Raw genomic sequence first — 21,183 nt, 5'->3', positions numbered from 1 at the left:
GGGAGAGGCCTCAAAGCCCAAGAAACACAACAGAAGCTCAATATAGAAAGTGTATAAATAGGATAGAATTTAAGTTAGAGAGGACTTTTTTACCTTCACTTTTAGCTAGTTTTCATATCTTTGTAATTGAATTCAGAGCTATGACTCACTAAACCCCCTTTCATTGGGTTAGGGAGCTCTATTGTAATTCAATGAATCAATAATAGTTTATCTTCTTCTTCAATCTTTTCTCTTGAATTTTGTTAGAAAGCTTCTCGATCTAATTCCATTGGGTAGTTGTCTTGGGAAAGAAACTACCCATAATTGGAATCCTTCGGAACCTTGGGAAAGGAATGGAGGATTCATGCTAGAGAAGCTTTCTCACAGTGAATTGGATTGGAGTTTGGATGGATATTGTGACATGTAATCCTACCAAATTGTAGTTCATGAAACTGTGTGGTATAATCAGTGATCGAGCATCATCTCTTCTTATGAACATTTAAACCAAGGGATTGGGAATTTGTTCATTTTTAGAGAGAATTGGTGAGCCAAGGGATTGGGATCCAATCATATAAGATTGCCAAGCAAAATTCAATGAACGTATTGCTTGAGGAAGAGATAAACATGTTTTGATTCGGAGATCTCAATATCTCCTATAACCCAATGAATTCCCCAATTCTGATTACATCTTCTCTTTACATTCTGCAACTCAATTCATGCAATCACCCCCATTCCCTTTTAATTTCAGCAATTTAGTTTCTGCTCTTTAATTCATGCAATTTAAGATTCCGCCATTTCAATTTCTTGTCATTTACTTTTCCCGCCAATTTTACATTCCGCAATTCTCATCTCAATCTTGATTCCGCTCAACTAGAACACACTTCTAATCCGAATTGCTCACTCAACCAATCCTTGTGGGATTCGACCTCACTCTATTGTGAGTTTTTACTTGACGATAACCGGTGCACTTGCCGGAAGGAATTTTGCCGATCGTGCAATTTCCTAAATCGTAGCATAACTAGTTTATGTGCATCAGTTACCATGATCATTATAGATAAGCACTTTCTGGATTCACTTTGGCCCAAAACAACGGTCAACAATTCGTACATAATATACTTATTACTAAGAGTACTTAAAAAGAGTACTAACACAAGTTAGTTTACATGGTATTTTTAAGTTAATAAATAAATAATTATTTTTCAAGAAGTATCGTACCTGAATTTAACGTTTTTGTATTTTAAATTCTAGTTTTAAACATAAGTATTTTCATGTGTATGTAATTATTTTGTTAATTGCTCGCAGAAAATAAAATAAGCTTTACGTTGTTAATTATGTAGAAGAGTCTTATTTTTAAAAATTGAGTAAGAATATTTTTAATAAATTTATTTATATAAACTTAGGAAGGTATTTGTTTCTATGCTAAACACTTTTTAAGAAAAAAGGGCTTAAAAGTTTAGTTAAATGGATTAATCCATCGAGAGTAAATGCTAAAAGTTTATTTAAAGCCATTACTGTTTACAATTTAATTGAATACTTATTTCCCAATCACAAAATTTTATGGAAGGAGCCGTAAACGTTCTTGGCCATTTTTTCATTGCACAAGGATGAAATCGAATGCTGCCTTATATATTAAATCGACCATAAATGGCTTCGGGGTACTTAAAGGGATACGCATCATCATACACCAAGTTCAATGGATTCGATAACCCTAGTTGACTCCAAAAAAAAGTAGGCTAGCCTGATTCGGATCCGTTAGATTTGATATGCGGGGTAAGGGAATGTTTCTTTTGTAATTAGACTCCCCTAGTTGCAATTTACTATGTATTAGGGTTAATCAAATTTAATCAGTTCGCTTCATATAGAGAACCCTATTCGGACATTCGGGCAGCCGTTTCAAGTTTGGAGAATCCACGTAATTTTGGTGGGGAGTTGGTTTATTAGCGTAAATTGCCCTTATCTTTGTGTTTTCCATTTTAGAAATTATTAACCTAGGGTGTCATTATATTTCCTCAACCTTGTTGTACACCACTATTTCCTGTTACTGATATTCTCGATACGAAAACACAACATGGTATGACGACGACCGTTGCAAAAAAGATAAATGGAAAGTAAAGACATCTGGTACAAACCTATAGAAAATTAACTCGAAGCAGACTCAGAAAGTCCCTGGGATGTGAGTCTACGTATCTAAAATAAAGAAGCACAGTTCCAACCTAAGTTTCTTTGAGCCTTCTTCTATATATAGCCATTCTTTTACCGATTGAATTGAAACTTAATGTCCACGTGTGTGAAAACAAGAATTAACTGTTCTCACTCCTTAGCTTGATCATGTCACGGTTTAAAATTAACCTTCTAGTTCAAGGTCTTCGATATTTCTCGTCGAATATCTCTTCGACTAGCTGATTCGATCGTCTTCTTACTCGATGTCCCCAAACGCAAGACTTCTTTGATATCAACTTCCTTCTAAAAGCTTACTCACAAATCTTCAAATGACTCCCTTCGTCGATTTTAATTATTTTTTACCAACACCCACTATATCGACAATTCACACGCGGGTACGCCTACGAAGTTTTCACAATGTTACATCATTCATAATATCAAAAACACTACACATTGACTATGTTACATCTCAACGCAAACATCGGCATAGACTTGTATGTAAAACACCACATCCAGTTTGACAAGAATTTGCCAATGCGTACCTCGCTCACGTCGTCTTCCCCGTGTTGACCTGAGACAAAACCAGACCAGTGCAATCCAGCATAGTAGTCGTGAATGGCTACAGGAGTTCATGCACTTGCAAAAATGCAACGACAACTTGCGAATTTCGTTCTGCATCATCATGACCACACCTAACTCTAAACAATACCCTAACCCATACGCATCGGGTGTCAACGTGAACTCAATTAACACTGCCATACGCCCTAACCTTACAGTTGAGGCTTGACATTCTTCATAATAAGCTTACCAGGCACAAAGCATTAACACCTCAGCTAACCATGAAATTATCTAGCGTCCTCAAAGAAACGGTGACGTGCAGGATGCGCATCATTATGTTGCGGACCACATGTCTCTGCTTTATTACGAGTCTTCCAGCTATGTTAACACTGAACAAAAGAATTCGTGTTCAACCGTGCACACATACAATGCATTTTTTCCTCACAAAAATGTCTCCTGGAGAGTCTGATATCGACAACACTTGAGAGCGGATCAGATATTCCTTGCCTAAACACATGCAATCGCAATCTATTATACGTCTCTAATTTTACAACTAAAATGTGCCACTTGTTACTTTCTCATTGCAATTGGAATCAAGTCTTTTGATGTCAAAATTAAAGAAGTTCTTCTGCCTCCTCACTAATACTACCACCAAAGTGTGCCACATGTCACTTTCTCATTGCGATTGAAATCAAATCTCTCCCGCCGAAATTAAAGAGCTCTCCCCTCCTTCCTTTTCCTTTCTCTAAGTCTATCATTTCTTCGACCACTCTATCTAGTGTATATATCATTATCAATATCAGCAACTAATAACTAATTTGCTAACCAAGATGTGCAACATAACATTCTAGCAGTTGCAATAAAATTGAAATTGAATTATACCTACATTACGTATCATATATTACTATCGGATTTAATAATCAAAGGAAAAACATGACACTCTCTTCTTAAGAGTGAGAGAAAATATTTTTTTAAAATATTAATAAAACTTCCTTCCTAAATTTTCTCATCTACCTCTCTTCATTTTTATATTTCTCTCTAATATTTTGCCTCCTTATGTAACTTATATTTTATATCAGTAATTTAACAAATCAAACTATGTCATCCGATATTTTTTTACAATTAAAATAAAACTTTTCTTGCTAAATTAACAAATTCTAACTCTCGCTCTTATCATTCATCTTTATCTTTCTTTCTCCTTTCTCTCATTCTCTGTTCTTTTTCATCTTTCCATTCTACAAAAAAAAAAAACAAGATTAACAATATAATATAATTCAAATAAAAAATATTATTATGATTATGATTATGATTATTGTTGTTGTTGTTGTTGTTGTTGTTGTTGTTGTTGTTGTTGTTGTTATTGTTGTTATTACTATAATGATCATTATTATTATTATATACAAAATTTTTTAGTTTTTAATTTAGTTTTAAATTTTCAACGCTTATCTTTCTAATTCATTTTTTCATTTCTCTTCTTTCAAATTACATATATGTTGCAAAGAATACGAGTGTGATAATTAAAAGTGGGACTCAAGATTCAATTGTTTTAAAAAAATCAATTTGCAGTTAATTTTATAATTATCGGTATAATTTTCTTATGCTAATTTCTAACTGTATTTTTACATATGCAGAGACATAAAATTTTATTTTCAAAAAACAAATATAAAAAACTAATTATTTTTATTCGTACAACAGACTGAACACATAATTAGATCATAAATTATATACGTTAATTTGTTTTAAATTTTAATAAACGAATGTCAAAATCAATTATTCATAATAAATTTTAGCTAATGCTTTGGGTGGATTTTAAATAATTTTTGGAAAACATACTCGGTGGCCCCGTTGGATTTTTCGGCAGTGTTACAGTAATGCCATTAGTCATTCTCTTATTCTAATTCTTTTTATGGTTATTTTTAATAAGAAAAAAAAAAGGGATTCATTTTACTCTTTCCCGCATGATTTCATTCATCTTTTGAATTTCTGGTACAAGTTTAATTTTTATTTTCTATTTTACATAGAAAAGACATTACGTATGAGAAACAATTTCCATAAATAATACAAATAATAACCATAGCTTTAGTGCAATTAATGGCAATACCACCAAGCATTAAGATAAAATAAATTTGTAGAAGAAACACTATTATTACTTACTAGACTCTCCAAAGTAAGCCATTATAGCATAAGTTCAATTTGACGACTAGTGATCTCTCTTTTTATTTCTCAATTAAATTCCTTCAATTTTCTATTTTCAACTACTGATGTCTAAATTACAATAAAAATAATTGAAATATGTCTCCTTAAAAAAATGTATGTGTATCAATATTATCAATGGTGTTAGACGAGTAATACTCAAAATATTACCATATTGATAAAGCAATATTAAGAAATTTAGGATTATTGAATTTAGGAATTTAGAGTTTAAATGTTTTTGGATTAGAGGTCTTATTTATTTTTTCTAACATTTTTAGTGTTAAAGATTGATCAAGGATATTATTGTCTATTTAAAAACTCTTTGGTCTTTTTTCTTAAATTTTATTTAAATGTATCTTTTATAATAATTTTAATATAATTAGTCTTTTTTAGTAATTAGCTCTTGCTAGTAGTCCTTAACATTAATCTTTTCAATAGTTTATTTGAATCATCTTAAAGATAAAATTGGTTGGGGTGTTCAATACATTGACTTTCCAGACCTATGGAGTTGATAGAAATTCTTAATTTATTTTTTTGAAGAAAATTATAGCAAGTTTTATGTTAGCAAAATGGAGAGTTTGATTTTCGTTGCTTTTGGCTCATTGCCCCCCTTTCCTTCTTTTTCCTTGACATTCTCCTTTAAAACATTCAAAGAAATCTATCGTTAAGATATAATTACTAATATTATGGTTAGTATTTTTTAGTAAGTTGTGGATAACAATGAAATCAAAGATATATTTACATTCCTCCAGTAACTTCATGAATAAGTAAAATAGAATTTATCAACGAAGTAATATTATGACTTATCTTTTTTTTTGGGTCATTGCTATGACTTCTTTTTGGAGATACAGAAGAACACCTCCAAAATAACAACCAAATTAAACACAAAACATAATGCAGCACTTTGAAAATTTCATTACTACTTTAAAAACCAAGCATTAACGGCTCACATTGTCGTCCACAAAAATCATCCAGCTCATCCTTTAGCCCACTTGCCAAAAAAGATTAACAACTATAAATTGTCATTAGCAACATAATTACTCCAACCAAAAGGTGCCCACTTCTGAGAAGCACTGCTCTTTTTTGCTCCTGTCACTATCTTGCATTCAGGACCCTCAGAATGCAGTCCTTTCAATTCATACATGCGTCAGAATCCGCAGATTGACACGCATGATCCAGACGTATAGATGATTTTGGGAATCCATACCAGAGAATTTGCCTTATAGTTATAGTAATAAAACATCTATTTAAATTTAATTCACTTTTATATTTCAAATTGACAAATGAAACTTGGATGTTAGAAAAAATTACGGTGAACATATCACTTGTGTATGTGTGTGTTTTTGCAGAAAAAGAGCCAAAGCAGGGTAATGCATTATGCATGTATGTAGAATAAAAAAATGTAGAACTCATAAATCATAAAATTATTTTAAATTTTGTCTCGTCTCGTAGTAACAGAAAGAGATAAGAATAAGAAAAAAATCTTAGTTTAGCTATTAAGTATAATGTGATTTATGTCCAATTGTTACCATAAACTATGCACGATGAAATTTTTATTATAATCAATCTTTAGTATAATTACTAATACAAAAAATCTCACCACTCTTCACTCACCTAGACTACATTTAACTTAGTACGTCCTTAAGTACTAACCCAACTTAAAAAAAAGAAGAATCCATATGTACTCTCACTTAGTACACATCTTCGAATCAACAAATAAAGAAAAAGAAGTTTGGCTTTTACGTAAATTATCTCTCTTTACTTTTTATCTCTCTCAATGTAAAATCAAATTAGGCAATAAAAAAATAGAACACAATCAATGAACAAAGAAAGAAAACACTAATAACAAAGGTTGTATCTCTATTATGTTTTTTTTTTTCATTGGATGAATTCTATTTTTTTTAAAATCTTGCCTAATTAAATGATCTTTGATGCACTTTTAGAAAATTGGTACTCGCAAAGAGGAGTAGGTTTCGCTCCCAGACCATTAGATATCAAACCACCATCGATTTGCTAAAAATCAACAAAACAAATTGGCACGTCCAGTGGGACAGCTTTAAATTTAAGTGTGTCAAATGATTTTGGTGTTACTTAGTGTATGCAATTAAGGAGTGGAAGAATTATTTGCATGGTTGATGAAGTTTCAAATGTGAATGGTGGTTCATCCACAAATGATAATGCACCAGTAGTTGTACAATCTTCGGACGCTACTTCACGTTCAGAAGGTGTTATTGTAACTAAAACTGTAGCGGTTACCAGTGTACAAGCTGGAAATAATGGGCATAATATTTTTCCACGTGGTAATTCAATACCAATTCAGTCCCAAGTAACTGCTGGTTGGCCTCCTTATAGCCTTCCTCCAGGTTATACACCACCAGTAAGTGGTTTTGGCCCTTCGATCCAATTTGGAGGTGCAAGTGGAATAAATAATGTTCAAATTCCACAACCACATTCCGAGTATTCTCGAGATATTAATGTGGGTTCTACATCGAATGTTTTTAATTTAACAGCAGCATTTCGACAATATGTAGAAGAAAGTCATTATGATTTGGTCAATTTATTGACTCAACAAATGACTACAATTCTGAAGGAAAGAAAAAGAGAAATATAAGAATGATGAAAGGAGGTTGAAGAGTAAACCCTTTCCTCAAAAAGAGAAAGTCTCTTATGTGGCAATGGAGTCCTCCAATTAGGAGTTTGATTTAGAGGCAGAAGTTGATTTGGCTGAACTTAGGAAAGGCTTGCCTTACATTTGTTCTTTACTTAAGAAAATCCCTAACAGTGAGAAGTCGAATGATTTAAAACAGAAAATTGAAAAGAGATATAGTTTTGATATTTCGAAATTTGATCAGATTTTCAATGTGTTGCTTAAAGATAAACAGTTAATTTTACCCTAAAGGCAGAATTTTGCTTTCGGTAAAAGATTTAAAAGGGAAACCTTATTGTAAGTTTCATCAAGCAACTAGTCATTCGACAAATAACTGTGTCCGTTTCAGGAACTTGATACAAGAGGCTATCATGGAAGGGCGATTAAAATTCGATGATGGAAAAAATGAGATGAAGGTTGATTCTGATCCCTTTGATAATGAGGCCAGTTTTGCTGAGCCATATTTTGGCGTGAATATGGCGGGGATATCTTATGACTTTGATATGGCCCTCGAAAATTTCGAGTCAGATGTTCGATCTATTTACCCTAGGGCAGGAAATGGGCTGTTGGATTTCTTGGTGCAGCAGAAATTAAAGGATCGGGACGTGTCTCTGTGTCCTTGATGTAATGCAGTTTTTGATGCTGAGGCTGCAGCAATTTTCAAAAAGGAAAGGATGAAGAAGGAATTGGCTCACAGAGAAGAGCATGCCCGTCAGAAGCAACCTGTTCGACGAATAGAGGGACAAAGCTCTAGTGATCCTCAGAGGAATGTTGTTGCACCCATAAAACCTTCTCAAGCCATGGGTGTACAATGGATTCAAAACTCTCAAGAGTTTCAGAACAGGGATGTTTACATAAGCGTAATCCACAGTGGGGACACAGAGGTCCTCCTCGAGGTCGATACCCTTATTTCCGTGGCCGAGCCAGGGGATATTATAGGGGCAGAGAAAGAAGAGAACATCCATTGTCCAAAGTGTCTCGAGACAACAAAGCCAAGGGGGCAACCACTTCTGTGCACTCTTGGATAGTGTTCCCAGTTGATGGAGAAACTCATCCAAAGGGTATTCCTTCTCTAGACAAGTTAGATAAGGGTAAAGTTATGGTTGTTGCTTCTAAAGGTGATAAAGAAAAGGTTGTTGATTTGGATGAGGAGTATTTTGAAGAAGGAGAAGACGAGATGGTCAGTACCATTTCGATTATCCCAACTGAGTATTTGGGAAAATATAAAGGTAATCCAGTGGAGGATTATGATGTTGATGATGTGAAAGTCTTTACGTTCATTCGATATGAAGATGAACTTGGTTACTTTTCGAGGCCTTCCGAAAAGTAAAATTCCCATTTGTGCTTATTGCGTATCACAGCAGTTATGAGTGGGATCAAGATAAATAAAGTCTTGATTGATGGAGGAGCAGCTATTAGCCTTCTGCCAAAGAGAATACTGATAAAGGTAGGGAAACACCCTGATGACTTAATTCATTCCAATATTTCTGTGACAGATTATAGTGGTGTTTCGGCCCCTGAAAAAGGATTGGTTACTCTTGGAGTGAGAGTTGGGTCTTCTGATCGAAACAATATCTTCGTGGTAGTGTCTCTGAAGGCTAGTTATAATACTTTGTTGGGGCGTGATTAGATCCATGGGGTTGAGGTTGTGCCATCCACTATGCATCAAAGCGTCCTTTTGTGGACAAATGATGGAAATCCTAAAGTAGTCAATGCTAATTCGAATTTATACGTCGAGCAGCTATTTAAATCAGAGGGTTTAAACGTGAAGCTTCGTTATCAACAACTTAGTATTCCTTCAACTGGGTGGGATTGTTCAACATAAGTGGTGGTTTAAAGATGTGGGGCACGAAACTGAACTCGCACAACATCACCGGTAAGTGCACGAGGTTGTCCAGTTAATACCTCAGGTGAGTGAGGGTCGATCCCACGAGGATTGTTGGATTGAGCAAGCAATGGTTATCCTACAGATCTTAGTCAGGCGAATAGAAAGATAGTGGTTGCTGTTGTAGGCACATAAAATAAAATAGTAAAGAAAGCAGTAAGGAATTGATATAGAAACAATAATGAGAAATCAGTTAAGGCTTTGGAAATGCTTTATCTTTTCGGATTAATACTTCTCACTAACTACTTTAACAATGAATGATTCATTCTATGGCAAAGCTGTAAGTGATTAACGCCATTGGTCGTGGTCAATTAATCTCCTCTAATCTACATCAAACGCCATTGTCAATGGTCATTTAATATGAACGAGAATGAAGCTCACGCAATTCACTCTCCCTTGATCCTACTTAAAGTGCCACAGACAAGGTCAGATCTTTCAGATCGGAGAATGAAGCTCAATAAACTTGGTGCATGAAATTGTGATCATTAACAATGGCACCAAAGACTTGGAGCTCTCAAACGTGAATCACACTTTGTCACAATTCCGCACAACTAACCAGCAAGTGCACTGGGTCGTCCAAGTAATACCTTACGTGAGTAAGGGTCGATCCCACGGAGATTGTCGGCTTGAAGCAAGCTATGGTCATCTTGTAAATCTCAGTCAGACGGATTCAAATGGTTATGGAGAATTGATAATTAAAAGATAAATAAAATATATAATAAAGTTAGAGATACTTATGTAATTCATTGGTGAGAATTTCAGATAAGCGTATGAAGATGCTTTGTTCCTCCTGAACCTCTGCTTTCCCATTGCCTTCTTCCAATCATTCATACTCCCTTCCATGGCAAGCTTTATGTTGGGAATCACTGTTGTCAATGTCTACTTCCCGTCCTCTCAGTGAAAATGTTCTACGCACGCTGTCACCGCACGGCTGATCATCTGTCGGTTCTCGATCATGTTGGAATAGGATCCATTGATCCTTTTGCGTTTGTCACACGCCCAACACTCGCGAGTTTGAAGCTCGTCACAGTCATCCCTTCCCAGATCCTACTCAGAATACCACAGACAAGGTTTAGACATTCCGGATCTCAGGAATGGCCGCCAATAATTCTAGCCTATACCACGAAGGTTCTAATCTCAGATTAGAAACCCAAGAGATAGCATTCAAGCTTGTTTGCATGTAGAACGGAAGTGGTTTTCAGGCACGTGTTCATAGGTGATAATGGTGATGAGTGTCACATAATCATCACATTCATCATGTTCTTGGGTGCGAATGAATATCTTGGAGAAGAAATATACTTGAGTTGAATAGAAAAACAATAGTACTTGTATTAATTCATGAAGAACAGCATAACTTCACACCTTAATCTATGGTGTGTAGAAACTCTACCGTTGAAAATACATAAGAACAAGGTCTAGGCATGGCCGAATGGCCAGCCTCCCAAAGAGGGTTCAATCATCAAAACATGATTCCAAGATGATCAAAAGATTTTTAAAATACAATAGCAAAAGGTCCTATTTATAGAAAACTAGTAGCCTAGGGTTACAGAAATAAGTAATTAATGCAAAAATCTTCTTCCGGGCCCACTTGGTGTGTGCTTGGGCTGAGCATTGAAGCTTCCATGTGTAGAGACTTTTCTTGGAGTTAAACGCCAGCTTTTGTGCCAGTTCTGGCGTTAAATGCCAGAATTCTTGAGCTGGCTTAGAACACCTGTTTGGGCCATCAAATCTCGAGAAAAGTATAAACTATTATATATTTCTGGAAAGCCCAGGATGTCTACTTTCCAACGCAATTAAGAGCGTGCCAATTGGGCTTTTGTAGCTCCAGAAAATCCACTTCGAGTGCAGGGAGGTCAGAATCCAACAGCATCTGCAGTCCTTTTTCAACCTCTGAATCAGATTTTTGCTCAGTTTCCTCAATTTCAGCCAGAAAATACCTGAAATCACAGAAAAACACACAAACTCATAGTAAAGTCCAGAAGAGTGATTTTTATTTAAAAACTAATAAAAAACATAATAAAAACTAACTAAAATATACTAAAAACATACTAAAAACAATGCCAAAAAGCGTATAAATTATCCGCTCATCACAACACCAAACTTAAATTGTTGCTTGTCCCCAAGCAACTAAAAAAATCAAATGGGATAAAAAGAAGAGAATATACAATGAATTCCAAAAACATCTATAAAGATCAGTATTAATTAGATGAGCGGGGCTATTAGCTTTTTGCTTCTGAACAGTTTTGGCATCTCACTTTATCCTTTGAAGCTCAGAATGATTGGCTTCTATAGGAACTCAGAATCCAAATAGTGTTATTGATTCTCCTAGTTAAGTATGTTGATTCTTGAACACAGCTACTTTATGAGTCTTGGCTGTGACCCTAAGCATTTTGTTTTCCAGTATTACCATCGGATACATAAATGGCACAGACACATATCTGGGTGAACCTTTTCAGATTGTGACTCAGCTTTGCTAGAGTGCCCAATTAGAGGTGTCCAGAGCTCTTAAGCACACTCCTTTTTTTGCTTTGGATCACGACTTTAATCGCTCAGTCTCAAGTTTTCACTTGACACCTTCACGCCACAAGCACATGGTTAGGGACAGCTTGGTTTAGCCGCTTAGGCCAGGATTTTATTCCTGTGGGCCCTCCTATCCACAGATGCTCAAAGCCTTGGATCCTTTTTATTACCCTTGCCTTTTGGTTTAAAGGGCTATTGGCTTTTTCTGCTTGCTTTTTTTTTCTTTCTTTTTTTCTGCAAGCTTTTCACTGCTTTTTCTTGCTTCAAGAATCAATTTTATGATTTTTTAGATTATCAAATAACATTTCTCCTTTTCCATCATTCTTTCAAGAGCCAACAATTTTAACATTCATGAATCAACAATATCAAAAATATGCACTGTTCAAGCATTCATTCAGAAAGACAAAAGTATTGCCACCACATCAGAATAATTAAACTATTTTAAAATTTGAAATTCATGCTCTTCTTTTCCTTTTCAATTAAAACACTCTTTATTTAAGAAAGGTGATGGATTCATTTTCATAGCTTTAAGGCATAGACACTTAGACACTAGTGATCATGTAATAAAGACACAAAATAAATAGACATAAGGCATAATTTTCGAAAAAATAGAAAATAAAGAACAAGGAAATTAAAGAACGGGTCCACCTTAGTGATGGCGGCTTGTTCTTCCTCTTGAAGATCTTATGGAGTGCTTGAGCTCCTCAATGTCTCTTCTTTGCCTTTGTTGCTCCTCTCTCATGGTTCTTTGGTCTTCTCTAATTTCATGGAGGAGGATGGAATGCTCTTGGTGCTCCACCCTTAGTTGTCCCATATTGGAACTTAATTCTCCTAGGGAGGTGTTGATTTGCTCCCAATAGTTTTGTGGAGGAAAATGCATCCCTTGAGGCATCTCAGGGATTTCATGATGAGGAGTTTCCTCATGCTCTTGTCCATGAGTGGGATATCTTGTTTGCTCCATCTTTTTCTTAGTGATGGTCTTGTCCTCATCAATGAGAATGTCTCCCTCTATGTCAATTCCAATTGAATTGCAGAGGTGACAAATGAGGCGAGAGAAGGCTAACCTTGCCAAAGTAGAAGACTTATCCGCCACCTTGTAGAGTTCTTGGGATATAACTTCATGAACTTCTACTTCCTCTCCAATCATGATGCTATTGATGAGCGGATAATTTATACGCTTTTTGGCATTGTTTTTAGTATGTTTTTAGTAGGATCTAGTTACTTTTAGGGATGTTTTCATTAGTTTTTATGTTAAATTCACATTTCTGGACTTTACTATGAGTTTGTGTGTTTTTCTATGATTTCAGGTATTTTCTGGCTGAAATTGAGGGACTTGAGCAGAAATCAGATTCAGAGGTTGAAGAAGGACTGCTGATGCTGTTGGATTCTGACCTCCCTGTACTCAAAGTGGATTTTCTGGAGCTACAGAACTCGAAATGGCGCGCTTCCAATTGCGTTGGAAAGTAGACATCCAGGGCTTTCCAGCAATATATAATAGTCCATACTTTGGCCAAGAATTGACGACGTAAACTGGCATTCAACGCCAGCCTTCTGCCCAAATCTGGCGTCCAGCGCCAGAAAAGGATCCAAAACCAGAGTTGAACGCCCAAACTGGCACAGAAACTGGCGTTCAACTCCACAAATGGCCTCTGCACGTGCAACACTCAGGCTCAACCCAAACACATACCAAGTGGGCCCAGGAAGTGGATTTATGCGTCAATTACTTACTCATGTAAACCCTAGTGACTAGTTTATTATAAATAGAACCTCTTACTATTGTATTAGGCATCTTTGGTCTCAGTTTTATTCCATTGTTCATCTTAGGAGACTGTTGATCTCGTTTAGGGGGCTGGCCATCCCGGCCATGCCTGGACCTACACTTATGTATTTTCATACGGTAGAGTTTCTACACTCCATAGATTAAGGTGTGGAGTTCTGCTGTTCCTCAAAGATTAATGCAAGTACTACTGTTTTCTACTCAATTCATCTTATTTCTCTTCTAAGATATCCATTCGCACCCAAGAACGTGATGAAGGTGATGATTATGTGTGACGCTCATCATCCTTCCCCCTTATGAATGCGTGCCTGACAAACACTTCTGTTCTACATAAATTAAGCTAGAATGAGTATCTCTTAGATCTCCTAACCAGAATCTTCGTGGCGTAAGCTAGAATGATGGCGGCATTCAAGAGAATCCGGAAGGTCTAAACCTTGTCTGTGGTATTCTGAGTAGGATTCAATGATTGAATGACTGTGACGAGCTTCAAACTCGCGAGTGCTGGGCGTTAGTGACAGACGCAAAAGGAGGGTGAATCCTATTCCAGCATGATCGGGAACCGACAGATGAATAGCCGTGCCGTGACAGGGTGCGTGAGCATATGATTCACTGAGAGGAGGGGATGTAGCCACTGACAACGGTGATGCCCTTGCATACAGCCAGCCATGGAAAGGAGTAAGACTGATTGGATGAAGATAGCAGGAAAGCAGAGGTTCAGAGGAACGAAAAGCATCTCCATTCGCTTATCTGAAATCCCTGCCAATGAATCTACATAAGTATCTCTATCCCTTTTATTGTTTATTTTAATCTAATAAAGTATCATGTTTAAATCCGCCTGGCTGAGATCTACAAGGTGACCATAGCTTGCTTCAAGCCAACAATCTCTGTGGGATCGACCCTTACTCACGTAAGGTTTATTACTTGGACGACCCAGTACACTTGCTGGTTAGTTGAACGGAGTTGTGTCCACACATAGTAAAGAGCCATAATAATAATTCCATACAATAACAAAGAGTACTACATTAATGTGATCACAATTTCGTGCACTAAGTTTTTGGCGCCGTTGCCGGGGATTGTTTTGAGTTTTCGGCAAGCTTTTGGTCCGGTAACATCAATGCCAGATTCCCTTTTGATCCGGCAACAGCACCAAGTTTTTGGCGCTGTTGCCGGGGATTGTTCGAGTTTAGACAACTGACGGTTCATCTTGTTGCTCAGATTAGGTAATTTTCTTTTTATTTTATTTTCAAAAATTTTTCAAAAAAAAAAAATTTCTAAAATTTTCTCATCTGTTTTCGAAAAAATTAAAAAAATGTTTTCAAAAATAAATTATTCTATGGCTTCAAAATTTTTAAGAATGAATTCTAGTGTTTCATGAAATATGTTGAATCATATCTGGCTGTAAAGCCATACCCAAACTACTTTGGGATTGGTATTCAACTAATCACTCCAGCCCATGTAATTATATGTTGCAGCCTGGCTGGCTGTAAAGCCATGTCTAAATTCATTTGGACTGAGGCAGCAATTTGTTATCAAGAGCAAGCTAGTTGGAGCTAATCCACCTGCTACTGTTCCTGATCTACCTGCTGAAGCTTGGCTGGCCATTGGCCATGTCTAGTGTTTTGGACTGGAGCTTTCTTTGAAAGCTTGGCTGGCTAGTGAGCCATGTCTAATTCCTGGACTGAAGCTTTAGACTCACATAGCAAGATTCCTGGAATTCATATTAAAAATTTTGGAATCCTTATTTTTCTTTTTCATATTAATTTTCGAAAAAAATCCAAAAAAATTAGAAAATCATAAAAATCAAAAATATTTTTCTGTTTCTTGTTTGAGTCTTGAGTCACATTATAAGTTTGGTGTCACTCACATATGCATCTTGCATTTTTTTCGAAAATATCATGCATTCATAGTGTTCTTCATGATCTTCAAGTTGTTCTTGGTAAGTCTTCTTGTTTGATCTTGATGATTTTTTGTTTTGTGTCTTATCATGTTTCTCATATGCATTCTTGAATTCTTAGTGTCTAAGCATTAAAGAATTCTAAGTTTGGTGTCTTGCATGTTTTCTTTGCATTAAAGATTTTTCAAAATTGTGTCTTGATGTTCATCATGACATTCAAAGTGTTCTTGGTGTTCATCTTGACATTCATAGCATTCTTGCATGCATTCATTGTTTTGATCTAAAAATTTCATGCATTGCATATTTTTCATGTTTTTCATAAAAATTTCAAAAATCAAAAAAATATCTTTCCCTTTTTCTCTCATCAAATTCGAAAATTGAGTTGACTTTTTCAAAAATTTTTGAAAATCAAAGTTGTTTCTTATGAGTCAAATCAAATTTTCAATTTGAAAATCTTATCTTTTTCAAAATCTTTTTCAAAAATCAAATCTTTTTCAAATTTCTTAGTTATTTTCGAAAATTCCAAAAATCTTTTTCAAAAATCTTTTTCTTATTTTTATATAAAATTTTCGAAAATAACATAATCAATTAATGTTTTGATTCAAAAATTTGAAGTTTGTTACTTGCTTGTTAAGAAAAATTCAAACTTTAAGTTCTAGAATCATATCTTGTGATTTCTTGTGAATCAAGTCATTAATTGTGATTTTAAAAATCAAATCTTTTTCAAAAACTAATTTCAATCATATCTTTTCAAAAATATCTTCTTATCTTATCTTTTTCAAAAATATCTTTTCAAAATATCTTTTCTAACTTCCTAACTTCCTATCTTTTTAAAGTTTGTTTCAACTAACTAACTAACTTTTTGTTTGTTTCTTAACTTTTTCAAAACCACCTAACTAATTCTCCCTTTCTAATTTTCGAAAATATCTCCCCCTTTTTCAAAAATTTCCTTTTAATTAACTAATTATTTTTATTTTTATTTTTAATTTCAAAAATTTTCGAAAAAAAATACTAACAATTTTCAAAAACCATTTTCAAAAATCACTAACTCTTTTTCAAAATAATTTTCGAAAATTATCCCTCCCCCATCTCATTCTATTTATTCATTCATATCCTAACATCTCATCTCACATCTCTTCCATTCGTACAGTTGCATTTCTTCCTTTACTTCACATTCTTTGTCTCCCCCTTCTCTTCCACTCACAAAGGGATCCCTATACTGTGGTATAAAGGATCTCTATTATTATTATCATTTTTCTGGCCATTCTTCCTTGTCATATGAGCAGGAGCAAGGATAAGAACATTCTTGTGGAAGCAGATCCAGAACCTAAAAGGACTCTGAAGAGAAAATTAAGAGAAGCTAAAATACAGCAATCCAGAGATAACCTTTCAGAAATTTTCGAACAGGCAGAGGAGATGGCAGCCGAAAATAATAATAATGTAAGGAAGATGCTTGGTGACTTTACTGCACCTAATTCCAATTTACATGGAAGAAGCATCTCCATTCCTGCCATTGGAGCAAACAACTTTGAGCTGAAACCTCAATTAGTTTCTCTGATGCAGCAGAACTGCAAGTTTCATGGACTTCCATCTGAAGATCCTTTTCAGTTCTTGACTGAATTCTTGCAGATATGTGATACTGTTAAGACTAATGGAATAGATCCTGAAGTCTACAAGCTCATGCTTTTCCCTTTTGCTGTGAGAGACAGAGCTAGATTATGGTTGGATTCTCAACCCAAAGACAGCCTGAACTCTTGGGATAAGCTGGTCACGGCTTTCTTAGCCAAGTACTTTCCTCCTCAAAAGCTGAGCAAGCTTAGAGCGGACGTTCAAACCTTCAGACAGAAAGAAGGTGAATCCCTCTATGAAGCTTGGGAAAGATACAAACAGTTGACCAAAAAGTGTCCTTCTGACATGCTTTCAGAATGGACCATCCTGGATATATTCTATGATGGTCTGTCTGAGTTATCAAAGATGTCATCGGATACCTCTGCAGGTGGATCCATTCACCTAAAGAAAACGCCTGCAGAAGCTCAAGAACTCATTGACATGGTTGCTAATAACCAGTTCATGTACACTTCTGAAAGGAATCCTGTGAGTAATGGGACGCCTATGAAGAAGGGAGTTCTTGAGGTTGATACTCTGAATGCCATATTGGCTCAGAACAAAATATTGACTCAGCAAGTCAATATGATTTCTCAGAGTCTGCATGGAATGCAAGCTGCATCCAACAGTACTCAAGAGGCACCTTCTGAAGAAGAAGCCTATGATCCGGAGAACCCTGCAATAGCAGAGGTAAATTACTTAGGTGAACCTTATGGAAACACCTATAACTCAACATGGAGAAATCATCCAAATTTCTCATGGAAGGATCAAAAGCCTCAACAAGGCTTTAATAATGGTGGAAGAAACAGGTTTAGCAATAGCAAACCTTTTCCATCATCAACTCAGCAACAGACAGAGAACACTGAACAAAATGCTTCTAATTTAGCAAATCTAGTCTCTGATCTATCTAAGGCCACTGTAAGTTTCATGAATGAAACAAGGTCTTCCATTAGAAATCTGGAAGCACAAGTGGGCCAGCTGAGTAAAAGGATCACTGAAATCCCTCCTAGTACTCTCCCAAGCAATACAGAAAAGAACCCAAAAGGAGAGTGCAAGGCCATTGACATAAGCGCCATGGCCGAACCTGTGAGGAAAGGAGAGGACGTGAATCCCAAGGAGGAAGACCTCCTGGGACGTCCAGTGATCAATAAGGAGCTTCCCTCTGGGGAACAAAAGGACTCTGAGGCTCATCTAGAGACCATAGAGCTTCCATTGAACCTCCTTATGCCCTTCATGAGCTCTGATGAATATTCCTCTTCTGAAGAGAACGAGGATGTTACTGAAGAGCAAACTGCCAAGTTTCTTGGTGCAATCATGAAGTTGAATGCCAAATTATTTGGCATTGATGCTTGGGAAGTTGAACCTCCCTTGTTCATCAATGAACTAAGTGATCTGGATCAACTGACATTGCCTCAGAAGAGACAAGATCCTGGAAAGTTCATAATACCTTGTACCATAGGCACCATGATCTTTAAAGCACTGTGTGACCTTGGTTCAGGTATAAACCTCATGCCCCTCTCTGTAATAGAGAAACTGGGAATCTATGGGGTGCAAGCTGCTAAAATCTCACTAGAGATGGCAGACAGCTCAAGAAGACAGGCTTATGGACAAGTAGAAGATGTATTAGTAAAGGTTGAGGGCCTTTACATACCTACTGATTTCATAGTCCTGGATACTGGAAAGGAAGAGGATGAATCCATCATCCTAGGAAGACCTTTCCTGGCCACAGCAAGAGCTGTGATTGATGTTGACAGAGGTGAAATAGTCCTTCAATGGAATGAGAACTCCCTGGTATTCAAAACTCAAGGATCTCCCTCTGCAACCATGGAGAGGAAGCTTGAAAAGCTTCTCTCAAAGCAGAGTCAACCAGAGCCCCCACAGTCAAACTCTAAGTTTGGTGTTGGGAGGCCACAACCAAACTCTAAGTTTGGTGTTGAACTCCCATATCCAAACTCTAAGTTTGGTGTTGGAGAGTCTCAACAAAGCTCTGCACATCTGTGAGGCTCCATGAGAGCCCACTGTCAAGCTATTGACATTAAAGAAGCACTTGTTGGGAGGCAACCCAATGTTTATCTAATTCTTATTTTTATTGTTTTTCATGTTTTCTTAGGTTCATGCTCATGTGGAGTCACAAAATAAACAAAAAAAATTCAAAAACGGAATCAAAAATAGCAGAAGAAAAATCACACCCTGGAGGAGCATCTGTCTGGCGTTCAAACGCCAGAACAGAGCATAGTTCTGGCGCTGAACGCCCAGAATGGGAGCATCCTGGCGCTGAACGCCCAGAACAAGCATGGTTCTGGCGTTCAACGCCAGAAATGGCAGCAAATGGGCGTTGAACGCCCAAAATGGGCACCAACCTGGCGCTGAACGCCCAGAGTTGTGTGCAAGGGCATTTTACATGCCTAAATTGGTGCAGGGATGTAAATGCCTTGACACCTCAGGATCTGTGGACCCCACAGGATCCCCACCTACCTTCACTCACTCTCTTCTCTCTTCTCAATCATCCTCTATTCCCAATAAACACTCATCCCTTCTGTCTTCCATTTACCACTCACACCCATACACCCACTTACCTTCAAAAATTCAACATCTCTTCCCCACCCAATCCCACCCATATGGCCGAATACACATAGCCATTCATCTCCTCCATATCCTCTTCTTCTTCGATTCTTTCTTCTTTTGCTCGAGGGCGAGCAACATTCTAAGTTTGGTGTGGTAAAAGCATAGCTTTTTTGTTTTTTCCATAACCATTGATGGCACCTAAGGCCAGAAAAACCTCTAGAAAGAGGAAAGGGAAGACAAAAGCTTCCATCAAGGGTCTATAGCTCAGTGGTAGAACATTTGACTGCAAATCAAGAGATCCCTGAGATACCTCAGGGGATACATTTTCTTCCACACAATTATTGGAAGCAACTAAAGGGTGGAACATCAAGAGCACTCCATCATCCTTCATGAAATCAGAGAAGATCTAAAAGCAATGAAGGAGGAGCAGCAAAGACAAGGAAGAGACATAGAAGAGCTCAAGGACATCATTAAGGTGGATTCATTCCTTGCTCTTACTTTCTCTGTTTTTCGTTTTCTATGTTATGTGCTTATCTGTGTTTGTGTCTTCATTACATGATCATTAGTAGTTAGTAACTTTGTCTTAAAGTTATAAATGTCCTATGAATCCATCACCTCTCTTAAATGAAAAATGTTTTAATTCAAAAGAACAAGAAGTACATGAGTTTTGAATTTATCCTTGAACTTAGTTTAATTATATTGATGTGGTGACAATGCTTCTTGTTTTCTGAATGTATGCTTGAACAGTGCATATGTCTTTTGAAGTTGTTGTTTAAGAATGTTAAATATGTTGGCTCTTGAAAGAATGATGACTAGGAAACATGTTATTTGATAATCTGAAAAATCATAAAAATGATTCTTGAAGCAAGAAAAAGCAGCAAAGAACAAAGCTTGCAGAAAAAAAATAGGCGAAAAAAAAATAGAAAGAAAAAGAAAAAGCAAGCAGAAAAAGCCAAAGCTCTTAAAACCAAGAGGCAAGAGCAAATAAAAGCCAATAACCCTTAAAACCAAAAGGCAAGGGCAAACAAAAAGGATCCCAAGGCTTTGAACATCAGTGGATAGGAGGGCCTAAAGGAATAAAATCCTGGTCTAAGCGGCTAAACCAAGCTGTCCCTAACCATGTGCTTGTGGCGTGTAGGTGTCAAGTGAAAACTTGAGACTGAGCGGTTAAAGTCAAGGTCCAAAGCAAAAACAAAGAGTGTGTTTAAGAACCCTGGACACCTCTAATTGGGGACTTTAGCAAAGCTGAGTCACAATCTGAAAAGGTTCACCCAATTATGTGTCTGTGGCATTTATGTATCCGGTGGTAATACTGGAAAACAAAGTGCTTAGGGCCACGGCCAAGACTCATAAAGAAGCTGTGTTCAAGAATCATCATACTGAACTAGGAAGAGTCAATA

General features: G+C 36.4%; 1 non-coding gene across 1 annotated transcript; it reads right to left on the bottom strand.

The window, feature by feature from the left end:
* Positions 1 to 17,425: 17,425 nt before the first annotated feature.
* Positions 17,426 to 17,533, bottom strand: LOC148552735 (small nucleolar RNA R71). Its single transcript, XR_015893863.1, has one exon. It is a non-coding gene; the product is annotated as a small nucleolar RNA R71 (small nucleolar RNA).
* Positions 17,534 to 21,183: the final 3,650 nt, after the last annotated feature.

This window comes from Arachis ipaensis, chromosome B7 (assembly GCF_059453495.1).
Source record: "Arachis ipaensis isolate K30076 ecotype BB chromosome B7, ASM5945349v1, whole genome shotgun sequence".
Lineage (NCBI taxonomy): Eukaryota > Viridiplantae > Streptophyta > Magnoliopsida > Fabales > Fabaceae > Arachis > Arachis ipaensis.
Note: the sequence above shows the minus strand (reverse complement) of the source record. Positions and strands in the feature narration are given on the sequence as shown.